This window comes from Mustelus asterias, chromosome 22 (genome assembly GCF_964213995.1).
Source record: "Mustelus asterias chromosome 22, sMusAst1.hap1.1, whole genome shotgun sequence".
In the NCBI taxonomy this organism is placed as follows: domain Eukaryota; kingdom Metazoa; phylum Chordata; class Chondrichthyes; order Carcharhiniformes; family Triakidae; genus Mustelus; species Mustelus asterias.
In genome coordinates, this window is record NC_135822.1 from 54,059,518 (window position 1) to 54,076,642 (window position 17,125).

General features: G+C 48.8%; 1 long non-coding RNA gene across 1 annotated transcript; it reads left to right on the top strand.

The window, feature by feature from the left end:
* The first annotated feature begins 10,877 nt into the window (after nucleotides 1-10,877).
* On the top strand, nucleotides 10,878-16,194 carry LOC144509774 (uncharacterized). The gene is made up of 2 exons (XR_013500524.1): nucleotides 10,878-10,959; nucleotides 14,486-16,194. It is a non-coding gene; the product is annotated as an uncharacterized LOC144509774 (long non-coding RNA).
* Nucleotides 16,195-17,125: the final 931 nt, after the last annotated feature.

The following is a 17,125-nucleotide window of genomic DNA, read 5'->3' on the forward strand; positions in this document are numbered from 1 at the left end:
ACTGCTTGCCTCCCGGACCTGTCTGGACCAGCCCCAACCCCCCCGGCCCACTTCGATCTCTCCTCACCCCCGCCCTCCCACCCCCCCCGGCAGTCCCGATCTCCGCAGCTCCACCCCCCCCCCGGCAGTCCCGATCTCCCCAGCTGCACCTCCCGGCAGTCCCACTCCCCTCCCACCCTCACTCCCACCCCCCCCCCGGCAGTCCCGATCTCCCCAGCTGCACCTCCCGGCAGTCCCGATCTCCCCAGCTGCACCTCCCGGCAGTCCCACTCCCCCCCCCCAACCCTCACCCCCGGCCAGGCCGACCCACTGCCCCCCCCCCCCCAACCCTGATGGCGAGCCCCGATCGCTGTCCTCTGTTACCGATCCCGACTGCAGAGTGGCAGCGGTCGCCCAGAGGCCCTGCCCCCCCATTAGGCCCCACACTCAATAGGCCCTGCCCCTATGGCCCTGGCTCCTTGGCGCTGCCCGATGCCTGATGGGCAGTGCCAAGGGGCCAGGCTGGCAGTGCCATGCTGGCAATGCCCAGGGGACACGCCCTCCCCCTTACTCCTGACCTCCTGGTGGGCCTCCATGGCCTCCCTTCACTCCACTGGGGTCGGGCCATCAGCTCTCCATTAGTGGGGAGCTGTTGTAAACCCTGCTGGAGTGAACCACTCCTGGGGGGGGAGAGGCGAGGGGGCCCGCTAATGATATTCAGATGAGTATTTCAATATGGAAATCAGCTCCATGCCGATTTCTAGCACGGAGCCGACAGCAGCGGAATTCAGGCAGCCGGAGATGCGCGGAGGACATGGCGCCAAGCGGAAAGCCCGCAATGCAGCCTCCGCTTATCCCTCCCGGCCCAACGCGCTAGAGCAGCACCGCAGGCTGGAAGAATCGCCCCCACTATTGTTTCCCGACGGAAGAAGGTGGAAGAGAGAATGTCCGGGGTGCGTGGGGTCCTTGATTACGCTGGCTGCTTTTCCCGAGGCAGCGGGATGTGTAGACAGAGTCAATGGATGGGAGGCTGATGGTGTTACCGGCACTACAATCCACATTTATATTTATTTGTTGCGCTTTTCACGACCGCCACATGTCTCAAGGTCCTTTCCAACCAATGGGTTACTCTTTGAAGAGCAGCCATTGCTGTAATGTAAGAATTCCTGCAGCTCCTTCCTGCCCCTCCAACCCCCACAACAGCAATGCACAAACAATCAGATCATCTGTAATGTTGACTGAAGAATAACTTTTAAAGTAAAAGTTTATTCATTAGTCACAAGTAAGGCTTACATTAACACCGCAATGAAGTTACTGTGAAATTCCCCTAGTCGCCACACTCCGGCGCCTGTTCGGGTCAATCCACCTAACCAGCACGTCTTTCGGACTGTGGGAGGAAACCGGAGCACCCGGAGGAAACCCACGCAGACACAGGGAGAGCGTGCACACTCCGCACAGACAGTGACCCAAGCTGGGAATCGAACCCTAGACTCTGCAGATAACTCCAACACTCTTCTTTAAAATAGTGGACTGGTCTCCGTTACAGCTACTTGCGTAGGCAGATAGGGTCATTGTGTTATACTTCTGGGCACCAGAGGATAAATTAAACAGTTAACTGCTCTGGTGTACGTGAGGCTGAAGATACAGGGGGTGTCGATACTGGAAACGTAGTTTTAGCAGTTGCTTCATCAAAGCATCCATTATCCTGAGGGGAATAAATAAATAATTTGATCCCAAGATTAAGCTGTTCTGTGTGAGGGAGAGTCTGCATTCCAACCCTAAGCAACAATGTGCATGTAGTTAATATATAACTTGTTCACAACAGATGGCGGTTAACAAGGAATGACTGATCCAGGGCCACAATGCAACATTCTAAATTTCAGAGGGTGGTGGATTAATCGTTGGCAGCAATGAAAAAAGGTATGTTGGAGTTGGGCGTTTGGGACCTTGGAGAATTGTGCTTGCAAAGGCTCTGTGTAGTCGTGTTCCTTCAGATTTCTACAAGTTCATAGAATCCCTACAGTGCAGAAGGAGGCCATTTGGCCCATCAGGTCTGCACCAACTCTCCAACAGAGTATCCCACCCAGATTCTTTCCCCATAGCGCCACATATTTACCCCACTAATCCCCCAAAATTACACATCTTGGGACACTAAGGGGCAATTTAGCATGGCCAATCCATCTAACTTGCACATCTTTGGACACTAAGGGGCAATTTAGCATAGCCAATCCACCTAACCCGCACATCTTTGGACTGTGGGAGGAAACCGGAGCACCCAGAGGAAACCCACGCAGACACGGGGAGAATGTGCAAACTCCACACAGATAGTGACCTGAGCCAGGAATTGAACCCGGGTCCCTGGCGCTGTGAGACAGCAGTGCTAACCACTGTGCTCCGGTGGAACTATTGGATAGAAGCCAGATGTGCAGAGAGAGTTCAGGGACAGACTCTGTGACCTTCACAAACCTCTGACAGTAGCGCATCTTCCCAACTCTTCTTTGAGATTCAATTCTTGACTGTTCCCTTATTTCTACAGAAATAGTGGGGGATCGCAAAGGGGCGGGGGAAGAGAGGAGGGAGGTGAGGTGGGAGGGGGAAGGAGGAAATGAAAGGGCATGGCAAAGAGAAGACAAGAGGGTTAAAGAGAAAATAATGAATCGTTAACCTAAACTTTTTTAAAAACCAGCAGCAAGAATGAATGAGTCCCAGCCTGTGTGAGATCCTGAGCAAATTTGATGCATGTGGAACAGTGATTTATCAGCCTGGCTACAAAGCAGGCAAACTGACGTAAGCAAATCAACAGAATGAGGCCATGTATCAAGAGCTGGAATCATGTTACAGGGGCTCTGTAAAGGCTGCACATTAAGAACCCACAAAGCATCGTGCTCCTACCATAACTGAACCACTCCCCCCCTCCCCTCCCGATGACATTTAACCATCTAACAATGCAGTTATTTGCAACAGTGCCAAGCAAGCGTCAAGACGCTTTGCAGCATTTCTGTCCTGTGCCCAGGTCGTGGGGCAGACGCTTGCGATCTTTGCTGTGCTGTGTGGATCAGCCTGCAGCTCTCTCTCTCTCTCTCTTGTTATCACCCTTCCCCTAGCACGATGCGGCAGAGCTCTGCCACTTTCTGTTAGTGTGAGCCAGCCCGTACGGTGGACGGGGTGGGACGTAACTCCAGCCATTACGAGCTCACGATTACGGGAAACGACGAGCAAACGGAGGATTACAAGTGTGCGAATGCGGCAAACCTTCGCCGCGGCTTCCTTCGACTGGGACCTTGCTTCTCTGCGGGATACCGAGGTTTCCGCCTCATCCCTCTGTCCAGGTTAACTGATATCACGTGGGCGTTGGAGACATGAGCAAAGATCCCTACCAGTATCGTTGGGGTTTTGGAAGGGAAAGAGCAAGAAGGGTTCAAAGTTCAGCGACTCTTGCCACAGCATCCGTGTGAGGTTACCGGGATAGAAATAGGCACAGTCTCAGTTGTGAAACAGTTAAATATACTGTTGAGATACGTGCATATATAATGGACACTAGGTGTGACACTCATTTTGGGAAGTGTACCAGCAAAGCTAAGGTGTGCGACACATTCTCCCATTACATGGCAGCAGTTTCAGGTGTAAGACTGATGTTACAGGTATGCTGTTACAGATTTGTAATTGCTGTTACTGATGTATTACTGCTGTTACAGGTATGTAACTGTTGTTATAGATGCGTAATTGCTGTTTCAGATGTGTAAGTGTTGTTGCAGGTGTGTAATTGCAGTCACAGCTATGTAACTGCTGTTACAGGTATGAAATAGCTGTTACAGATGTGTACCTGCTGTTTCAGGTGTGTAATTGCTGTTACATGTGTGCTTTCTGTTTCAGGTGTGTAATTGATGTTACAGGTGTGTGAGTGTTGCTACAGGTGTGTAATTGCTGTTTCAGGTATGGAATTCCTGTTACAGGTGTGTAATGGCTGTTTCAAGTGTGTAACTGCTGTTACAGGTGTGTAATTGTTGTTTCAGGTGTGTACCTGCTGTTACAGGTGTGTACCTGTTGTTTCAGGTGTGTACCTGTTGTTTCAGGTGTGTACCTGCTGTTACAGGTGTGTACCTGCTGTTACAGATGTGTACCTGCTGTTACAGGTGTGTACCTGCTGTTTCAGGTGTGTACCTGTTGTTTCAAGTGTGTACCTGCTGTTACAGGTGTGTACCTGCTGTTACAGATGTGTACCTGCTGTTACAGGTGTGTACCTGCTGTTACAGGTGTGTAACTGCTGTTACAGGTGTGTACCTGCTGTTACAGATGTGTACCTGTTTCAGGTGTGTACCTGCTGTTACAGATGTGTACCTGTTGTTTCAGGTGTGTACCTGTTTCAGATGTGTACCTGCTGTTTCAGATGTGTACCTGCTGTTACATGTGTGTAACTGCTATTACACATTTGTTATTGCTGTTACATGTGTGCTTTCTGTTTCAGGTGTGTAATTGATGTTACAGGTGTGTAATTGCTGTTTCAGGTATGGAATTCCTGTTACAGGTGAGTAATTCCTGTTACAGGTGTATAATGGTTGTTTCAGGTGTGTACTTTCTGTTTCAGGTGTGACATTGCTGTAAACAGCTGTGTACCTGCTGTTTCAGGTGTGTAATTGCTGTTACAGGTGTGTAATGGCCATTTCAGGTGTATAACTGCTGTTACAGGTGTGTACTTGCTGTTTTGGGTATGGAATTGCTGTTACAGGTGAGTAATTGCTGTTTCAGGTGCGACATTGCTTTAAACAGCTGTGTACCTGCTGTGTCAGGTGTGTAATTGCTGTTACAAGTAACTGTTGTTGCAGGTGTGTAATTGCTGTTTCAGGTGTGTAATTGCTGTTACAGGTGTGTAATTGCTGTTATAGGTGTGTAATTGCTGTTACAGGTGTGTAATTGCTGTTATAGGTGTGTAATTGCAGTTATAGGTGTGTAATTGCAGTTATAGGTGTGTAATTGCTGTTACAGGTGTGTAATTGCTGTTATAGGTGTGTAATTGCTGTTTCAGGTGTGTAATTGCTGTAATAGGTGTGTAATTGCTGTTATAGGTGTGTAATTGCTGTTTCAGGTGTGTAATTGCTGCTATAGGTGTGTAATTGCTGTTACAGGTGTGTAATTGCTGTGATAGGTGTGTAATTGCTGTTATAGGTGTGTAATTGCTGTTACACGTGTGTAATTGCTGTTATAGGTGTGTAATTGCTGTTACAGGTGTGTAATTGCTGTTATAGGTGTGTAATTGCTGTTACAGGTGTGTAATTGCTGTTATAGGTGTGTAATTGCTGTGACAGGTTTGTAATTGCTGTTATAGGTGTGTAATTGCTGTTACAGGTGTGTAATTGCTGTTTCAGGTGTGTAACTTTTTTTCCGGGTGTGTGAATGCTGTTACAAGTGTTTTACTGTTTTTATAGGTGTGTTACTGCCTTTACAGGTGTGTAATCGCTATAACAGGTGTGTAATTGCTGTTTCAGGTTTGTAATTGCTATTACAGGTGTGTAGTTGCTGTTATAGGTGTGTAATTGCTGTTACAGGTGTGTAATTGCTGTTATAGGTGTGTAATTGCTGTTTCAGGTGTGTAATCGCTGTTTCAGGTTTGTAATTGCTGTTACAGGTGTGTAATTGCTGTTATAGGTGTGTAATTGCTGTTACAGGTGTGTAATTGCTGTTTCAGGTGTGTAATAGCTGTTTCAGGTGTGTAATAGCTGTTTCAGGTGTGTAATCGCTGTTTCAGGTTTGTAATCGCTGTTACAGGTGTGTACTTGCTGTAATAGGTGTGTAATTGCTGTTATAAGTGTGTAATTGCTGTTACAGGTGTGTAATTGCTGTTATAGGTGTGTAATTGCTGTTTAGGTGTGTAATTGCTGTTATAAGTGTGTAATTGCTGTTATAGGTGTGTAATTGCTGTTACAGGTGTGTAATTGCTGTTACAGGTGTGTACTTGCTGTTACAGGTGTGTACTTGCTGTTATAGGTGTGTAATTGCTGTTACAGGTGTGTAATTGCTGTTATAGGTGTGTAATTGCTGTTACAGGTGTGTACTTGCTGTTATAGGTGTGTAATTGCTGTTACAGGTGTGTACTTGCTGTTATAGGTGTGTAATTGCTGTTATAAGTGTGTAATCGCTGTTACAGGTGTGTAATTGCTGTTTCAGGTTTGTAATTACTGTTTCAGGTGTGTAATCGCTGTTCACCAAAGATCCTTAGACAGCACCTTCCAAACCCAGGACTACTTCCATCCAGAAGAAGGGCAACAGATATGCACCATCCTGACTTGGAAGTATATCGCCGTTTTTCGCAATTGCTGGGTCAAAATCCTGGAATTCCCTCCCTAACGGCACTGTGGATCAACAACCCACAGCACGTGGACTGCAGCGATTCAAGAAGGCAGCTCACCATCACCTTCTCAAGGGCAATTAGGGATGGGTAACTCAGTACTGTCCCCCTGCTCCTGTGAACCCAGTAACAGAGTACAACGAACAAAGAAAATTACAGCACAGGAACAGGCCCTTCGGCCCTCCAAGACTGCACCGACCATGCTGCCCGACTGAACTAAAACCCCCTACCCTTCCGGGGACCATATCCCTCTATTCCCATCCTATTCATGTATTTGTCAAGACGCCCCTTAAAAGTCACTATCGTATCTGCTTCCACTACCTCCCCCGGCAGCGAGTTCCAGGCACCCACTACCCTCTGTGTAAAAAATCTGCCTTGTACATCTCCTTTAAACCTTGCCCCTCGCATCTTAAACCTGTGCCCCCCTAGTAATTGACTCTTCCACCCTGGGAAAAAGCTTCTGACTATCCAATCTGTCCATGCCCCTCATAATCTTGTAAACTTCTATCAGGTCGCCACTCAACCTCCGTTCCAGTGAGAACAAAACAAGTTTCTCCAACCTCTCCTCATAGCTAATGCCCTCCATACCAGGCAACATCCTGGTAAATGTTTTCTGTACCCTCTCCAAAGCCTCCACATCCTTCTGGTAGTGTGGTGACCAGAATTGAACACTATATTCCAAGTGCGGCCTAACTATGGTTCTATAAAGCTACAACATGACTTGCCAATTTTTAAACTCAATGCCCCGGCCGATGAAGGCAAGCATGCCGTTTGCATTCTTGACTACATTCTCCACCAGCGTTGCGACTTTCAGTGACCTGTGTACCTGTACGCCCAGATCCCTCTGCCGATCAATACTCTTAAGGGTTCTGCCATTTACCGTACATTTCCTATCTGTATTCGACTTTCCAAAATGCATTCCCTCACATTTGTCCGGATTAAACTCCTTCTGCCATCTCTCTGCCCAAGTCTCCAACTGATCTATATCCTGCTGTATCCTCTGATGGTCCTTATCACTATCCGCAAATCCACCAACCTTTGTGTTGTCCGCCAACTTACTAATCAATCCAGTTACATTTTCCTCCAAATCATTTGTATATATTACAAACAGCAAAGGTCCCAGCACTGATCCCTGAGGAACACCACTTGTCACAGCCCTCCATTCAGAAACGCACCCTTCCACTGCTACCCTCTGTCTTCTTTGACCGAGCCAGTTCTGTATCCACCTTGCCAGCTCACCTCTGATCCCATGCGACCTCACCTTCTGCACCAGTCTGCCATGAGTGACCTTGTTAAAGGCCTTACTGAAGTCCATGTCGACAACATCCACTGCCCTACCCTCATCAATCATCTTCGTCATTTCCTTGAAAAACTTGATCAAGTTAGTGAGACACGACCTCCCCTTCACAAAACCATGTTGCCTCTCGCTAATACGTCCACTTATTTTCAAGTGTGAGTAAATCCTGTCTTGAAGAATCCTCTCCAATAATTTCCCTACCACAGACGTAAGGTTGTCTGGCCTGTAATTACCTGGATTATTCTTGCTACCCTTCTTAAACAAAGTACTGTCCCACTACTTCTGTGAATCCAGTAACACCACTGTCCCACTGCTCCCGTGGACCCAGTAACAGAGTACTGTCCCACTGCTCCTGTGGAACCAATAACACCACTGTCCCACTGCTCCTGTGGACTCAGTAACACCACTGTCCCACTGCTCCTGTGGACCCAGTAACAGAGTACTGTCCCACTGCTCCTGTGGACCCAGTAACAGAGTACCGTCCCACTGCTCCTGTGGACCCAGTAACAGAGTACTGTCCCACTGCTCCTGTGGACCCAGTAACAGAGTACTGTCCCACTGCTCCTGTGGACCCAGTAACAGAGTACCGTCCCACTGCTCCTGTGGACCCAGTAACAGAGTACTGTCCCACTGCTCCTGTGAATCCAGTAACAGAGTACTGTCCCACTGCTCCTGTGGACCCAGTAACAGAGTACTGTCCCACTGCTCCTGTGGACCCAGTAACAGAGTACCGTCCCACTGCTCCTGTGGACCCAGTAACAGAGTACTGTCCCATTGCTCCTGTGAATCCAGTAACAGAGTACTGTCCCACTGCTCCTGTGAATCCAGTAACAGAGTACTGTCCCACTGCTCCTGTGAATCCAGTAACAGAGTACTGTCCCACTGCTCCTGTGAATCCAGTAACAGAGTACTGTCCCACTGCTCCTGTGGACCCAGTAACAGAGTACCGTCCCACTGCTCCTGTGGACCCAGTAACAGAGTACTGTCCCACTGCTCCTGTGAATCCAGTAACAGAGTACTGTCCCACTGCTCCTGTGGACCCAGTAACAGAGTACCGTCCCACTGCTCCTGTGGACCCAGTAACAGAGTACTGTCCCACTGCTCCTGTGAATCCAGTAACAGAGTACTGTCCCACTGCTCCTGTGAATCCAGTAACAGAGTACTGTCCCACTGCTCCTGTGAACCCAGTAACAGAGTACTGTCCCACTGCTCCTGTGAATCCAGTAACAGAGTACCGTCCCACTGCTCCTGTGAATCCAGTAACAGAGTACTGTCCCACTGCTCCTGTGGACCCAGTAACAGAGTACTGTCCCACTGCTCCTGTGAATCCAGTAACAGAGTACTGTCCCACTGCTCCTGTGAATCCAGTAACAGAGTACCGTCCCACTGCTCCTGTGAATCCAGTAACAGAGTACCGTCCCACTGCTCCTGTGAATCCAGTAACAGAGTACTGTCCCACTGCTCCTGTGGACCCAGTAACAGAGTACTGTCCCACTGCTCCTGTGAATCCAGTAACAGAGTACTGTCCCACTGCTCCTGTGGACCCAGTAACAGAGTACTGTCCCACTGCTCCTGTGAATCCAGTAACAGAGTACTGTCCCACTGCTCCTGTGGACCCAGTAACAGAGTACTGTCTCACTGCTCCTGTGGACCCAGTAACAGAGTACTGTCCCACTGCTCCTGTGAATCCAGTAACAGAGTACTGTCCCACTGCTCCCGTGGACCCAGTAACAGAGTACTGTCCCACTGCTCCTGTGAATCCAGTAACAGAGTACTGTCCCATTGCTCCTGTCAACCCAGTAACAGTACTGTCTCACTGCTCCTGTGAATCCAGTAACAGAGTACTGTCCCACTGCTCCTGTGAATCCAGTAACAGAGTACTGTCCCACTGCTCCTGTGAATCCAGTAACAGAGTACTGTCCCACTGCTCCTGTGAATCCAGTAACAGAGTACTGTCCCACTGCTCCTGTGAATCCAGTAACAGAGTACTGTCCCATTGCTCCTGTCAACCCAGTAACAGTACTGTCTCACTGCTCCTGTGAATCCAGTAACAGAGTACTGTCCCACTGCTCCCGTGGACCCAGTAACAGAGTACTGTCCCACTGCTCCTGTGAATCCAGTAACAGAGTACTGTCCCATTGCTCCTGTCAACCCAGTAACAGTACTGTCTCACTGCTCCTGTGAATCCAGTAACAGAGTACTGTCCCACTGCTCCTGTGAATCCAGTAACAGAGTACTGTCCCACTGCTCCTGTGAATCCAGTAACAGAGTACTGTCCCACTGCTCCTGTGAATCCAGTAACAGAGTACTGTCCCACTGCTCCTGTGAATCCAGTAACAGAGTACTGTCCCATTGCTCCTGTCAACCCAGTAACAGAGTACTGTCCCACTGCTCCTGTGAATCCAGTAACAGAGTACTGTCCCACTGCTCCTGTGAATCCAGTAACAGAGTACTGTCCCACTGCTCCTGTGAATCCAGTAACAGAGTACTGTCCCACTGCTCCTGTGAATCCAGTAACAGAGTACTGTCCCACTGCTCCTGTGAATCCAGTAACAGAGTACTGTCCCACTGCTCCTGTGAATCCAGTAACAGAGTACTGTCCCACTGCTCCTGTGAATCCAGTAACAGAGTACTGTCCCACTGCTCCTGTGAACTCAGTAACAGTACTGTCTCACTGCTCCTGTGAACTCAGTAACAGAGTACTGTCCCACTGCTCCTGTGAACTCAGTAACAGAGTACTGTCCCACTGCTCCTGTGAACTCAGTAACAGAGTACTGTCTCACTGCTCCTGTGAACTCAGTAACAGAGTACTGTCTCACTGCTCCTGTGAACTCAGTAACAGAGTACTGTCTCACTGCTCCTGTGAATCCAGTAACAGAGTACTGTCCCACTGCTCCTGTGAACTCAGTAACAGAGTACTGTCCCACTGCTCCTGTGAACTCAGTAACAGAGTACTGTCCCACTGCTCCTGTGGACTCAGTAACAGAGTACTGTCCCACTGCTCCTGTGAACTCAGTAACAGAGTACTGTCTCACTGCTCCTGTGAACTCAGTAACAGAGTACTGTCTCACTGCTCCTGTGAATCCAGTAACAGAGTACTGTCTCACTGCTCCTGTGAATCCAGTAACAGAGTACTGTCCCACTGCTCCTGTGAATCCAGTAACAGAGTACTGTCCCACTGCTCCTGTGAATCCAGTAACAGAGTACTGTCCCACTGCTCCTGTGAACTCAGTACATTAAAATACTCTTTGTCCATCTCAGCCTTGAAGATATTCAATGACTCAACCTCCACTGCTTTCTGGGGCAGAGAATTCCACAGACTAAAGGTCCTCTGAGAGAGGTAAGTCCTCCTCACCTGCATCATAAGTCGCCTTATTCTAGACTGGCCCCTCAATTGGAAATGTTCTCTCGGCCAGGTTTACCAGGCTGATTCCGGGGATGGTGGGACTGATGTGTGAGGAGAGATTGACTAGGTTAGGATTGTTTTCACTGGTGTTCAGACGAATGAGGGGGGGATCTCATAGAGACTTATAAAATTCTAACAGGACTAGACAGGGTAGATGCAGGGAGGATGTTCCCGATGGTGGGGGTGTCCAGAACCAGGGGTCACAGTCTGAGGATTCGGGGTAGATCATTTAGGACGGAGGTGAGGAGACATTTCTTCATCCAAAGAGTGGTGAGCCTGTGGGATTCGCTACCACAGGAAGTAGTTGATGCCAAAACATTGAATGTATTCAAGAGGCGGCTGGATAGAGCACTTGGGGCGAATGGGGTCAAAGGTTATGGGGAGAAAGCAGGATTAGGCTATTGAGTTGGACGATCAGCCATGATCGTGATGAATGGCGGAGCAGGCTCGAAGGGCCGAAAGGCCTCCTCCTGCTCCTATCTTCTATGTTTCTATCAGGTCCCCTGAGGATTTTATATATGTTTCAGTAAGTATGGAGTAAGATTCCTCTCAGGGTTGTTGCTACGTAGCGTTCAAGGCTGGATCAAATGAAGGGCTTGCAAGACCGTTAGAAATAGTGCCAGCATCTGCCTCCATATCTGGTGACATCAAGGGTAGTGCTTCGCGGCCTGTTCCTGCATCCCCCCCCCCACATCTCCCTGATAATACTGCACGGGCCTTAAGCCCTCAGGCTCGTAATCAGTAGGATAACTGGGTTCAAGACAACCATATTGCTTCCATATGATGATGGAATCCAGTCCCACTGCACTACACACATTAAATTCAGCCCTATAACTCTGATTAAGAAGTGTGAGTGTGTGAGCCTGGGTGTGTGCAGGAGTGTGGGTGTGAGTCCGTGTGTTCAGATGGAGCCACGTGGCGGTTGCTAAGAGGATTAATTCTGGGCGGATTTGCCAGGGCAGCTTCACACGACTTTGAGCTTGTGCACCAGTCTTCAGGGAAGGAGTATATTCTCTTCCTGCTCCCCAAGATCCGTCACACCCATTCCCTTCATTAGGGGAGGTGATGGCCTACTGGTATTATCGCTAGACTATTAATCCAGAAACTCAGCTAATGTCCTGGGGACCTGGGTTCGAATCCCGCCACGGCAGATGGTGGAATTTGAATTCAATTAAAAGAAAAAATCTGGAATTAAGAATCTACTGATGACCATGAAACCATTGTCGATTGTCAGAAAAACCCATCTGGTTCACTAATGTCTTTTAGGGAAGGAAATCTGCCGTCCTTACCTGGTCTGGCCTACATGGGGGTGGCACAGTAGCTCAGTGGTTAGCACTGCTGCCTCACAGCACAGGGACCCGGGTTCAATTCCTAGCTTGGGTCACTGTGTGGAGTCTGCACATTCTCCCCCGTGTCTGCGTGGGTTTCTTCCGGATGCTCCGGTTTCCTCCCACAGTCTGAAAGACGTGCTGCTTAGGTGGATTGGCCATGTTAAATTCTCCCGTAGTGCACCTGAACAGGCGCTGGAGTGTGGCGACTAGGGGATTTTCACAGGAACTTCATTGCAGGAAGAGAATATGCTCCTTCCCTGAAGACTGGTGCACAAGCTCAAAGTCATTGCAAGTACTTGTGACACTAATAAATAAACTTACACTTAAGTTCAAACTTATGTGACTCCAGAGCCACAGCGATGTGGTTGATTCTCAGCTGCCCTCTGGAATGGCCTCGCAAGCCACTCAGTTCAAGGGCAAATAGGGATGGGCAATAAGACCATAAGACATAGGAGCAGAATTAGGCCACTCGGCCCATCAAGTCTGCTCCGCCATTCAATCATGGCTGATATTTTTCTCATCCCCGTTCTCCTGCTTTTTCCCCATAACCCCTGATCCCCTTATTGATCAAGAACATATCTATCTCTGTCTCAAAGACACTCAGTGACCTGCTCTCCACAGCCTTCTGCGGCAAAGAGTTCCACAGATTCACCACTCTCTGGCTGAAGAAACTGCTCCCCACCTCAGTTTTAAAGGATCGTCCCTTGAGCCTGAGGTCGTGCCCAGCTGGCGACACCCATGTCTCACAAATGAATATTTAAAAAACCTCTGGTTTCCACCGAACACTCGCTCCCTTCCCCTGCCAGCCAGCCCTCCTATTCCAGTTGACTGCCCTCCAAGGGCAACTGGGGATGGGCAATAAATGCTGGCCAGCCAGCGACGCCCAAGTCCCACGAATGAGTAAAAAAAAAATCCATGTGCGAATGACTAAAGAAACCCTGAAAGTAAATAGAGACCTTGGCTGACTCTGGAAACAAATGTTGTTGATCTTTACTGAGCCTCTAAGAGCTGCTCTGTATTTCCTAAGCAGTTCAGCTGCCGTTGATAAGCTGTGACAGACACTTGCGAGCCAGTGAGTCTCCCCTCTTCATCTGTCTCTCGGGCAGACTTGGCACAGAATTAATGGGTTTTGTTCCGGAGAGCCAAGGCTGAGTGGCCAAGCAGCGGGGAGCAGTCATCGCCATCCAGTGCACCCAGCCCTCTCTTTATGTCACTAACCCAGCCCAGTGAAGTGACTCACTTTGTAGACAGCGACAGCAGCGGAACGTCTGCCCCGCCGCCGACCACTGGGTTTGAGAAGAGTCGGGAAGGAAGCGAGATTCCTTTTTATTCATTCGTGGGACATGGGCGTCGCTGGCTGGGCCAGCATTTATTGCCCATCCCTAGTTGCCCGAGGGCAGCTGAGAGTTAACCACATTGCTGTGGCTCTGGAGTCACATGTAGGCCAGACCGGGTAAGGACGGCAGATTTCCTTCCCTAAAGGGAACCAGATGGGTTTTTCCGACAATCGACAATGGTTTCATGGTCATCAGTAGATTCTTAATTCCAGATATTTTATATTGAATTCAAATTCCACCATCTGCCATGGCGGGATTCGAACCCGGGTCCCCAGAACATTAGCTGAGTTTCTGGATTAATAGTCTGGTGATAATACCACGAGGCCACCGCCTCCCCTTGATAAATCAGCAAGTTGTGCTGTATAAAATGTGTGCTGTAAATTATGGAATGGAGAAATCCCGAGGCAGACGACAGATCCCATACCTTTGAACATTGGGGAGGGGTGGGGGGCGGAGGGGTGGGGGGCTGGGGGGTGTAAAATTCCATCCTTCGACTTTGGAGAACGGGACAACTGACTGATGACAGGAAATTGGGTAAAGAGTGAGGAAGATGGTGGTATTCTTTAAAGGAACAGCTGGTAGAATGGACGGACATCCGGGAGATTAAATTTAACACAGAAAAGTAATACGTTTTTATTAGGAAGAATGAAGGGCGACAACGTAAGTTTAAGTTCATTTCTTAGTGTCCCCCAAGTTAGGCTTACACTAACACTGCACTCCGGCCCCTGTTCGGGTACACTGAGGGAGAATTTAGCATGGCCAATGCGCCTAATCACGTCTTTCCAACTGTAGGAGGAAACCGGAGCACCCGGAGGAAACCCACGCAGACACGGGGAGAACGTGCAGACTCCGCACAGACAGTGACCCAAGCCGGGAATCGAACCCAGAGATAGAGGCCGGAATTCTCCTACTCTGCCCGCCAATGCAACTGTAGCGGGCGGGTTGCAGACAATGTGGAGTCCCATTGACAGAATGTCCGGCTTTTAGACCAGCGCGGCTGGAGAATTCCACCCTGAGAATCTGGTGAGCTGGTGGCGATGACAATAATCTCTCCCTCAATGTCAGTAAAACAAAGGAGATAGTCATTGACTTCAGGAAGCGTAGTGGAGAACATGCCCCTGTCTACAGCAATGGGGGTGAAGTGGAAATGGTCGAGAGGTTCAAGTCTCTAGGTTTCCAGATCAGCAACAACCTGTTCTGGTCCCTCCATACCGACACTATAGTTAAGAAAGTCCATCAACGCATCTACTTTCTCAGGAGGCTAAGGAAATTCGGCATGTCCACTACAACTCTCACCAACTTTTACATATGTACCAAATGAAAGCATGGTTGTATCACAGCTTGGTATGGCTCCTGCTCTGACTAAGACCGCAAGAAACTACAGAGTGAACTTAGCCCAGTCCATCATGCAAACCAGCCTCCCATCCATTGACTGTCTACACTTCCCGCTGCCTCGGGAAAAGCAGTCAGCATAATCAAGGACCCCACGCACCCCGGACATTCTCTCTTCCACCTTCTTCCTTCGGGAAGAAGATACACAAGTCTGAGGTCACGTACCAACTGACTCAAGAACAGCTGCAATCAGACTTTTGAATGGATCTTCCCTTATATTAAGCTGATCTTCCTCTACACCCTAGCTATGACTGTAACACTATATTCTGCACTCTCTCCTTTCCTTCTCCCCTATGTACTCTATGAATGGTATGCTTTGTCTGTATAAGCGTGCAAGAATGGGGCAATTCTCCAATCCCGCTGCGCTAATTCTTTAGTGCAGTCTATGCCGGGGGCCCAGGCTGGCACTGCCAGGGTGTCAATGCCCAGGGGGCACCCGAAACAATAAATCAAATCCTTTGGAGGGTCACAGGGTCAATGCTTACCAGGCCTCAGTGCCTGTGGGTCCTTCTAGCTTTCACTCTGAGACTCCTAGTTCACCAGTGAGTACACGCAGAAAGAGTTTGGCAGGGACAGCTGTGGTGTATCCGTGTCCGACACTGCAATCCTCTCCAGGCTCAGCTGCTCAGCTGGGGAGGGCAGCTGCTGAATCCTGGGTCCAGCATTAAAGAGGATACTCGGAGAGGGACAGCAACGCTAACAGTCCTCCCACACACTTCCATCCGCTCCTGCGGATGGCGAGTCCAGCTTAAACATTGACTGACCCGCACCATGCAACTTGAATTGTGGCAATCAAATAAGTTAACCTAGGCCTGCACAGGTACAAAATGGAGAAGTCTTTTGGGGTGGGGCCCCCTCATCAGCTTACGGTCTAAAACGCAGAAGCTGTTGGCCAAGACAGCTGTCGGAGCAGGGATCCGAGTAGCCTACCAGCCAGTGTGGGGAAGGGGCGGTCACACCACGTGGTAGGGACGGGAAAATAAGCGAAGGGTCATCCAGACTGAAAATGTTGGCTTTATTCTCTCCCCACGGATGCTGTCAGACCTGCTGAGATTTTCCAGCATTTTCTGTTTTTGTGTGTTGAAAATAAATACTTTGTTTTTCATGGATATGCACATTTTTGTGAAAATATTATGTCACCAGGCTCCCTTTTTGAAAATCAACTCACATGAACGTTATCATCTTCCGTCGTATTTCTGTGTTTCCCATTCTAGCTGATGACCGTGCAGACAAGAATGGATTTGGACCAGTGGCTTTACAGATGCCCCATAAAATGTATCCTTTCTGGATGTGTCACAGCTTGGTGTGGCTCCTGCTCTGACCAAGACCGCAAGAAACTACAAAGGGTCGTTAATGAAGCTCAGTCCATCACACAAACCAGCCTCCCATCCATTGACTCTGTCTACACTTCCCGCTGCCTTCGAAAAGCAGCCAGCGTAATCAAGGACCCCACGCCCCCGGACATACTCTTTTCCAACATCTTCCATCGGGAAGAGGATATCCAGATTCGATTCCCGGCTTGGGTCACTGTCTGTGCGGAGTCTGCACGTTCTGCCCATGTCTGTGTGGGTTTCCTCCGGGTGCTCTGGTTTCCTCCAACAGTCCGAAAGATGTGCTGGTTAGGTGTATTGGCCGTGCTAAATTCTCAGTGTACCTGAAACAGTCACTGGAGTGCGGCGACAATATGCGATTTTCACAGTAACTTCATTGCAGTGTTAATGTAAGCCTACTTGTAACACTAATAAATAAACTAAAACTTTAAAGTCAGAGAACACGCACCAACCGACTCAACAACAGCTTCTTCCCTGCTGCCATCAGACTTTTGAATGGGCCGACTTTATATTAAGTTGATCTTTCTCTACACCCTAGCTATGACTGTAACACTACATTCTGTATCCTCTTCTTTCCTTCCCTATGTACTCTATGAACGATATGCTGAATGTATAGCGCGCAAAAAACAATACTTTTCACTATATCCCAATACATGTGACGATAATAAATCACATGTATTGTTGGTCACAGGACTGCTTTGTGACAGTG